At 39.7% G+C, this 9,454-nt stretch overlaps 1 long non-coding RNA gene across 1 annotated transcript; it reads right to left on the bottom strand.

The window, feature by feature from the left end:
* Window positions 1-267: 267 nt before the first annotated feature.
* Window positions 268-8,732, bottom strand: LOC119023321. Its single transcript, XR_005076235.1, has 4 exons — window positions 8,310-8,732; window positions 7,973-8,040; window positions 6,727-6,892; window positions 268-581 (listed from the first exon to the last, which is right to left on the bottom strand). It is a non-coding gene; the product is annotated as an uncharacterized LOC119023321 (long non-coding RNA).
* Between the last annotated feature and the right edge of the window lie 722 nt (window positions 8,733-9,454).

Genomic DNA, 9,454 nt, shown 5'->3' with positions numbered 1-9,454 from the left:
CAGTGGAAGGAAAAATTGTGGTAGGAAAAGGTGCACAAAAAACAGGGATAACTACAGCCTTGAGAAAATTTTCAAGCAAAGGCCTTTCAAAAATTTGGGGAACTTCACAAGGAGTGGACTGAGGCAGGAGTCAGTGCATCAAGAGCCACCATGCACAGACACATCCAGGACAAAGGCAACATCTGTTGCATTCCTCATGTCAACCCACTCCTGAACCAGAGACATTGTCAGAAGCATCTTACCTGGGCTAAGGAGAAAAATAACTGGTCTGTCAATCAGTGGTCCAAAGTCCTCTTTCAGATGGAACTAAATTTTGTATTTCATTTGGAAATCAAGGTCCCAGGGTCTAGAGGAAGCGTAGAGAGGCACAGAATCCAAGTTGCTTCAAGTCCAGTGTGAGATTTCCACCGTCAGTGATGATTTGGGGAGCCATGTCATCTTCTGGTGTTGGTTCACTGTGTTTTATCAAGTCCAAAGTCAACACAGTCATCTACCAGGAAATTTCAGGTCACTTCATGCTTCCTTCTGCTTCATGGAGATGCTGATTTCAATTTTCCAGCAGGACTTGGCACCTGCCTACACTGCCAAAAGTACAAATACCTGGTTTAATGACCATGGGATTACTGTTCTTGACCCGAGGCCTAATGAGCACACCGTTCTGGGTTTGAACATTGTTGGAAAACAAAACAACTGAAAAAATGTCACTATACAAGTCACCAAAATATATAACAAAGAAGTGAAGTGAAGTTTTTTTTGCCATTTAAAGGAGGAATGGTACACATTACATCTTTAAAGTGAAACGCTTGCCAAAAAGCAACCAAGGCTTTATTTGTGACTGAATATAAGTCAGACCTTCATGTAAAAGCATAATTACAATGAACGAGGCACTTTTAAGATTTACTGTAGTTTCGTTTTCAGGCAAGCTAATTCTCAATGAAGTGCATAGGGCACTGGCACGCTAGCATCAAAATCGCTATTTTTAAAACACTAAGAAGGCTCGACACAACATGAAACTTTGCATGAATCACTGTTAGGTCACACTGCTATGACAGCAGCGCTGGAGATCTAGCTCCTATGGTGAGTCGTTCAAAAACCTTCTTTTTTGTAAACTCTGTATAAACAATGTTCTCAATGCGCGTGTTCATACGTTTAGAACCTGGTGATACTACGAGCAAAGTTTCAAAATTGTGATTTTGATGCCAGCATGCCAGTGCCCCATGCACTCCTTTAGCTTGCCAAAAACGAAACTAGGGTAAATCTTAAAAATGCCTCTTTCATTGTAATCATGCTTTTACACAAAGGTTTGACTCATATACATTCACAAATAAAGCCTAGGTTGCTTTTTGGCAAGAGTTTCACTTTAAGGGGGTTTAACTGTTTTGGTGACTCTCACTGATTCCTGAATCACCTGGAGGAAAATCTGTAATGTGTATTTTGATTTAGGTCTGGATTCATGTGCAGGTTTCATTTCAACTGTTCTCTTAATATAAGGACAAATTAAGGATAGAACCCATACAAGTATTGATTAAGTGGACAGTGAACATACAAGTGAATATCATGTCGAAGGTGGAGGACAGTAGCCCCATTCACACTGCAGGAATCATGCGGCAATTCTATGCAATGCTGTCTGTGTGACAGTTTCAGATGTGGACGGGGCGACAGTTCTGCTGCGGCTCTCACCCGGAGGGGTGGATCAGGGTAACTTGTATACGGAAAACATTACTGCAGCTTTACATGAAAAAGCCTCTGTCATACTATCTGTCCTACTGACTGTCACAATTTGCCGGAAAAATGAATGGCGGTGATTATGTGATGCCATTCAGAGCAAAAAACTTTAACTCACTATGTCTTTGTCTCCTTCCAGTAATGTGTTGTTGGAGTAGCTGTCTCTGGAAACTTGTATTGAAAAATCACTATGACAGTCTGCCCTCCTGACCAAGACTTCAGTGAACTTTCCCCCAGAAAACAGCATCAAGTGAGAGAGTCAGACAGGGTCCTCTGTTTACTGATGGTGATTATGTAATTATTTTATTTAGAGCAAAAAACATAATTTTGTCATTTTCCAGGATGCATGTTGGATTAGGATCTCAATCACAACACATTTTAACAGCATCCATATGATTATAAACAGTCAGCGGGTACATGTTTAGATTAAAAGGTGGACACATGGGGAAACACATGTGTCACATCATGTGTACCATCACCCCTTTTTTGGAGAGGGCTATTGACAGATTGATTTTTACGCCCCGAATTGCACTCAAGATCTGATCCTCACCATTTTGTGCCTTGTTGCAACTTCAGCACAGTGCCCACAATACAGTTAGCAAATGTGATCCCATTTTTCCAAGGGTACACATTAAGTAAATGAGATACTAGACTAGGTGAGAGGGCCCTTTGAGCAAGACCTGTGCCAATTCTTTTCACAGTTTCAGAGGTGACTCACTGCTGGGAAAGAGAGTGGAGGATACGTTTAGAATATGTGATTTGCCCTATGCCATTTCATTTCGATAACAGTACAGCATTTTTTATATATATATATATATATATATATATATATATATATATATATATATATATATATATATATATATGTGTGTGTGTGTGTGTGTGTGTGTGTGTGTGTGTGTGTGTGTGTGTGTGTGTTATAGGTGTGCATGTTATTTTGTAAGCTGTTTGATTACCCCTCCTGCACTTTTCATTTTGTGTAATGGAACAATTAGTTGTGCTGTATGCCATTTGTTTATCCACCCACTCACCCCAAAATGGCAAAGACACAAGTAATTGTGCACACACACACACAGCAGCCACTTAGAGGGAAGACACAGGGACACATGACTGGGAGAGGAGAGAGAGGCTGCGCTCATCATTGAATAAATCTTGTGTTATATTTTGGATTTCATTTCTGTATGTATCATACTAAAATACTTCAACGACTTCACAATCATGTATTTAACTCTGCTGCATGGCTATTCAAGCTAATACACTATATGGACATATGCATTATATTACAGCAGTTTGTGATGTGCAGTGAGTGAGCAAAGGCCACCATCACTTTGAAAATATTTTTTTTCATATCATCTTAACATGGTCACAAGGCAGCAAACCAAGGGCTTTTCAGTTAGTTCAGAGAGCTTGACACTGACATTACAAGCTGTAATTGCGCATTTCCAGAACCCAATGAAAACATTTTAAACAATAAAAGAGTAATATTACACCTTATACTACTTATATGAACATTTCAAGGTATTTAACATAATCAGTACCCATTCCATTTAAAGAAAATTCACAATTTAGAAATTTGTTTTAGAATGAATATGTGATCGGCAGGTTTTTTCTTATAGTCAACATTTTGACATCAAAATGCCAGGCTCTTAAAATAGAACTAAAAATGTCTCACACTACAACCATCAAAGGTAATGTGATAGATATTGTTTTTGCGACTTATATTAGATAAAAATCGCTGAATCTTATGTCACATAGGGAGTCAGTCATGTCTGTCAACTCTCTGGCGTACTTCCTCTTGGAAAACAGCGTCCACTGAGCCTGGCAGGTACCACTGTTTACTGATCTTATGTTATTTAGAGCAAAACAGCTGAGCTCACAATGTCGTCATTGCTTCACTATGCATGCTGCATCCAATTTCTCTCACATCCCAGTATTACTGCATCCATAGGATTATAAACGATCGGCAGAGTCATTTACAAGTGGATATAGGGAAGAAACCCTTCTACAAAATTCCATTCATTGGTTTCCAGTTCCTGTTATTGATGACAGCTTCCAGTATCATAGTGCAAAGCTCAGGACTGTATTTTCTGTGTTTTGATACACTGAGAAGGATTTTAAAAAGACGGCCACTCCCAGGCCCAATGGGGTCTACAGGATTAAAATGCATGCCCTGTCCTGTTCTGGTTGTTACATTCTTGCATTGCATTTTAACTTTGGGTTACCACGTGTTTCATTAATTTCCACTGTCCCTTCTTAAATAAAATTAAAATGCTAAATGCTCTTCTGTGCTCACCAGCTATAAGGACTTAAATTGACTTCTGTTTTGTACTTCACAAGTAGAATACAGTAAGTTCATTAAAAACTAAATCGGCAACAAAACATTTCATTTTTGAAAAAGGCTAAAAGTCTAGTAGAGTTGCAGAGTTATGTGATAATTGAGTTCAGTTCTTTTTCAGATTGCACAAATTCTTTGAATAAAAGGTAACTAAAATCAGTTTCAAAACACAGTTATCAAGGGGAGAAAAATAATTATGTTTCATGATGTGTGATGTGTTGTGTGCTATATGGCCAGCTGTTGTACTGAGATTGAAAGGTTAAGTTTAATTACCTGCATTTTATACTAAGACAGATGTTGATTAAACCAGTGGCATTGGTTGACTTAATAAATGTTCATATCGCATTAACATTTGCTTTGATGAAAAAAAACAACAACTTTTTTTTAAATCTGAGCTTCAAACTGAATCTTATTGTCTCCAATAATTAAGTTTGCTCATTTGTTTTGGAGATCAAACTTTCTAACACATCACTGAGGAAGACTTTGGGTTTGTGAACAAAACCTCAGGTCAAAGCTTATAAATGATCCTTCAGTTTTTTTTCATAGTTTTAACAAAACAATGGAGAGAGAAACTTGCTGTTGGTGTGAAACCTGAGCCAAACTGCTTGCTTATTCTGCTGCTCTGCCTCTCCCACATCAATGACCACCACAAATCGGTAGAAGGCATGCCACTGATTGTTAAAATGAAGCAAGCGATACATGAACTCAGCTTGAAAAACGCCCATTAAGTCCCAAATTCAAAAACTTTAGACTCCTGCAGGTCAAAAACAAAGACGTGTTCATGAATGTGTGTCATTGGCTTCATTCACTGTTGTTGACAGAATCAGAGTGGCCTCTAGACTCCCTGGGGTGGTCCATGAAAAATGTTGTTAACTGGCTCCCTCAGCTCAGCCGATACAAATCATTTCCTTTACCCAGTGATGATGGTGGTGTTGTGTCATTACAGAAAACCATGACTAAATATTTTCCATAACATTCCATGACTATAACATTATAACAGTGCACCTCACAAGTCTGGGTTTGTGTATGTTTTTGTAGTATTTTTATGAGTTGGTACACTAACATGTATCACATGATGGTCTCCGGTTTAGACTTTGTCTCTGCAGCAGTTTGATTTCCTGCCCTGTGTGCCCCAGATCAGGACTGCAAAAGCAGCACACAATGAGCACAGTCAGGACTTGGAATAACTTTCATTAATTATTTTACAGACAACAAGTTAAAATTAATAATGACAACAGCAAGAACTGGAAAAAAAGGTCTATGACATTTAAGGCCATTTTATCCAGTGATGCTGTGAAAAAGGTTAACTTTTCTGCAAAGGCTTATTCTTAGGCCTTGATCACAGAGACTCATCGCTACAGGTGTGGCAGCTTCTAAAATACACTTTTTGTAATAGTTGCATGTAATCAATAGAAAAAGCAGTGAGAGCCATGAAAGATAAAAATATTTACATTTCTAAAAAATGTTGCAAAAATGTGATGAGCAGTGCAAGAGAGGAGCACATGGTAAGTTGTGACGTCACCATAATATCAACTACTTAAAGGAGAACTTCGGAAGGAGAACTGCGTCTTAACATGCTCCAAATCTCACCCCAAAAGTCATGCAACATCAGCAGACAATTTACAACACAGCACTGTAGTGTGTATGACTCAAAATGAATACAAAAGTAGTTAAAACAGTGTGTTTGTGCAAGGAGCTACACACCGGTTTGTTGTCATCTGTGTCTTCTGGTAGCTGGACCAAACTAGAACATCCATCGAGCGTGCACTTAACAGGCTTAACAGGCTATTGTTAGGCTCATGGCTCATGACAGGCTGTAACATGGACATGTACATTATGAACAGAAAAATGAAAATGCTGGAATACGTTTCTGTCTGCAAAATTCAAGTTTCTATCTCTGCCAGTGAGGGAGTGAGCGCACGCTTGACGGATTGACTAGTTTGGTCTAGCTACCCGAAGACATGGACGTCAACACACCGGTATGTAGCTCCTACATAGTTCTCCTTTCTCCTTTAAGTAGTTTCATTCATGATTCCTTTTTTTTCTGTGTACAAACACAATATACTGAGTCCTACACATGATGTAAAAATGAAATCAGTGCACAGAGTATGCTAATTGTCTGGGCCATGGATTCCATTATTTATCATAATTGTAGCTGTTGGGAGCTCACCACATGGTCAGAAAAACCTGGGTATAGAACCAAAAGCCTAACATGCAGCATCCACTCACTAAGACAGCCTGCAAACAAACCAAAGTGCGCTGAAACTCTGTTCAGTATGTCATGCCTGGTTGTCAAAAGTTTTGAATCTCCCAATGGCTGAAAGGCACCTGATTCATTTCAGTTCAAGCAGAGCTGGAACCATGATCTTGGGATAGTTTCAAGTATAGCTGCACGTCTGCAACTCACACAGTTGCCATCTTACCACTCTCCCTCTCTCTCTCTGTCTCTCTCTCTCTCACACACACTCACACTCACACACACACACACACACACACACACACACACACACACACACACACACACACACACACACACACACTCACACACACACACCACATGCTTGTTGGTTGATGTTCAAGTTATTTTTGTATTTAGTTCCTGCAGCTGCAGTTTAATAAGTTAAGGTTAGGGTTAGGTTAATATTTACATTAGCTCAGGAGAGCACCTGTAGCTCAGGAGGTAGAGAGGGTCGTCTAGTAATCGGAAGGTTTGGATCCCAGCTCCTCCTAGCTGCATGCTGAAGCGTCCTTGAGCAAGATACTGCACTCCAAATTGCTCCTGATGATTGGCTGATTTGCTTCACCTAACAATGTTCTTGAAGGGAATAGCTGCTGTTGGGGTTGAGTGACCCCAAGAGGATCAACAGAAGACCAGGAGAGAGGCTGAAGAGGTTAGTGTGTCAAAATTATGGAATGAACCCAACCAATCAGAGGTGGACTAGGGCAGGTCTGTTTCAGACCAACTGTCATTTTTAGCAGTATGACTGCTGTCCAAACAGAACAATACAAGGACATGGAGTGACGGTACAGTGCACATATACTGATTTTGCTTGTTAGATCCATGAACTTTAGGAGCATAATAACCACATGATTTGTTGGATGATGTCAACACAGTCCCATGACTGTGGCTGCTTTTTTTTTTTTTTTTTTATCACGATATTGCAAAGAATACATGATAAGTTCTTACACATCAAATGATCAGAAGCAGACCAGAGTGTTTTGATCATGACATATATGAATGTGAAATTTTATCAATGAAAAGGACACAGGAATAACATTTCCTGTCATTCACAGTCACATTCACCATCACTTCATCATATATGCATTTTCCTTCCCCGTCAGTCGCCTCTGCAACCCATGTAGCACAATATAATCTCAGTCCTGATTCCTCTTTGACTGATTTGAAGGCATTTCCCCTGAGTGTGAAAGCCCAATGATTTATTCATGTTTCGAAGCACGATTTATTAAAACACACACAATCTGTTAATCCCTTTGAAGAACTGAAAGATGTGGTCTGCCATTGAGTCTGTCTAGTCTGCTCATATTTGAATCTGCCTCGTGAAGAATTCAGCATTGACGCCTAATTAGCCAGCCCGATCAAATAACGCAGCCAGGAATTACAGAGAGAATGCTCCATCTGTGATTCTGCACTCCACTATTATGTATATTCAGCTGTGTAAGTTCACAGGCAGCTAATTATGGGCTTTTTCTAATTGTTATGGATTTTTTCTATTCACAACAAACACTCACAGTGTGCACATTTTGTCAGTCATTGGGAATATGACCAATTAGGCAAAAGTCAACCCAAGTTTCACAGAGAAGTGCATAGTTACAATCTGACAAGTATTGGAATATCTTTTCTTGCAGAGTTTATTGCAGCCCCCCTGCAGTGTTTGGCAGTTAGAAACCTACTGTAGCGCAGTGCAGTGTTCTCCTTGTGCTCCCAATACTGAATGGGGCATAGAGATGCCAGGTGTGTGCTGCAAAAAAGGTAAAATGACATCAGTTTAATTAGCTCCTGCCATTTAAAATGCCCTACCAGGAGGCAAAACCATAAAAAGCTGTGGGTTGGTTGAGTCACTTGTATGGAGCTGGAAACTTTGATTTGACACAAGTTAATTAGACATGTTCATGTCTTTCATCAAGGCCACCTTTCTCTTCTAAGGTTCTATAACTCGATCTGGCATAATGGCAACACAGGCATTTTGGCACCGGTGTCAATCAATGATACTGCCCTGTGTTAACTTACTTCTTTTGTTGCACATTTTTATTCAGTGCCCTTCATTCATGTAAAGAAGCAGAGAAAGGTTTCCCAAACTAATTGGATCAACGATTAAGTGGGAGGCATCCTGCCCCGCTGAGCAGAGACAACGGCAGAAGAAAGGGTCAACGCAGGCGCCGGCTGAAAACTGACACTTGAATTAGATAATGAAGAATAGAGGGCAGAAGAAAGGGAGAGAGGCCTATCAGTGTGAGGTCTTCGAGGAGGTCCAGACTTTAACACGCCTGGTGTGGCCACAGCGACAGTTTTGATAGAGTCATGTTGCTTGGCAATATCGATTTGCAAAGAAAAGCTGAATTGCGACACTCTTTTTCCTCGTTAAAGGCAGTCAAAAACATTTTTTTACTAATGTGACTCAAACTTCACATAGGGACCGAGACCCAACTTGCACAGCACCAGAGGACATTGTAATAGCTTTGGTATTGAATGTGAATGGGTGTCCTTGTGACACTGAAATTCAAAGAATTAGAGAGAATTAGAGAATTTAACTGCTGTGTTCTTTGTAACTGATTAAAAAGACAGAATGAAATAAGTTTAGAATCTGTTCTCTGTCTGCTTTCTTGCTCGTGTTCTTCTTACTCGTGTTCTCATGGACTTGTTATCAAGCTGAAATACTCTCTGAATCACTGGAGATGTAATTGCTCTGGCTATTTCTTTAAAGATACTTTAGAAGCTGACTTGTGTGAACTTCCCATCCCAATTCAGCATTAATTTAATGTCCATGGAGTTGCATTGTAAGGATATGAGCCAGACTCATAACTGGAGAAGAACTGGATCCGAAAAGTTTTGAATCAGTTTGAAAAAATGTTTATGTTTTTTACTACTACTACTACTTTTTACTTGGCACATAGCAAAAGTATCTGAGCAAGAAAATATCAGCAACTTCTTACTGCTCATTATTGCTGAGGTAGTTTATCTTAGTGCTACATAAGTGCTTCATACATGGCTTGGATATCCCATGACCTGGATGACTGAGAATCTTCCCCAACCTACTGAGGTAGTTATATATCTTCTATGTAAAGGTGGCAAGTGATACATATGGAGGCACAACAGGCAGCTGTATAACTAGAGGAAGTGTATCTTTGTCAGCAGTATCATGCCTAGCTTCAGCA

Source organism: Acanthopagrus latus, chromosome 7 (assembly GCF_904848185.1).
Source record: "Acanthopagrus latus isolate v.2019 chromosome 7, fAcaLat1.1, whole genome shotgun sequence".
NCBI classification, from domain to species: Eukaryota; Metazoa; Chordata; class Actinopteri; order Spariformes; family Sparidae; genus Acanthopagrus; species Acanthopagrus latus.
The sequence above is the reverse complement of the archived record's forward strand: the minus strand, read 5'-3'. Positions and strand labels throughout refer to the sequence as shown.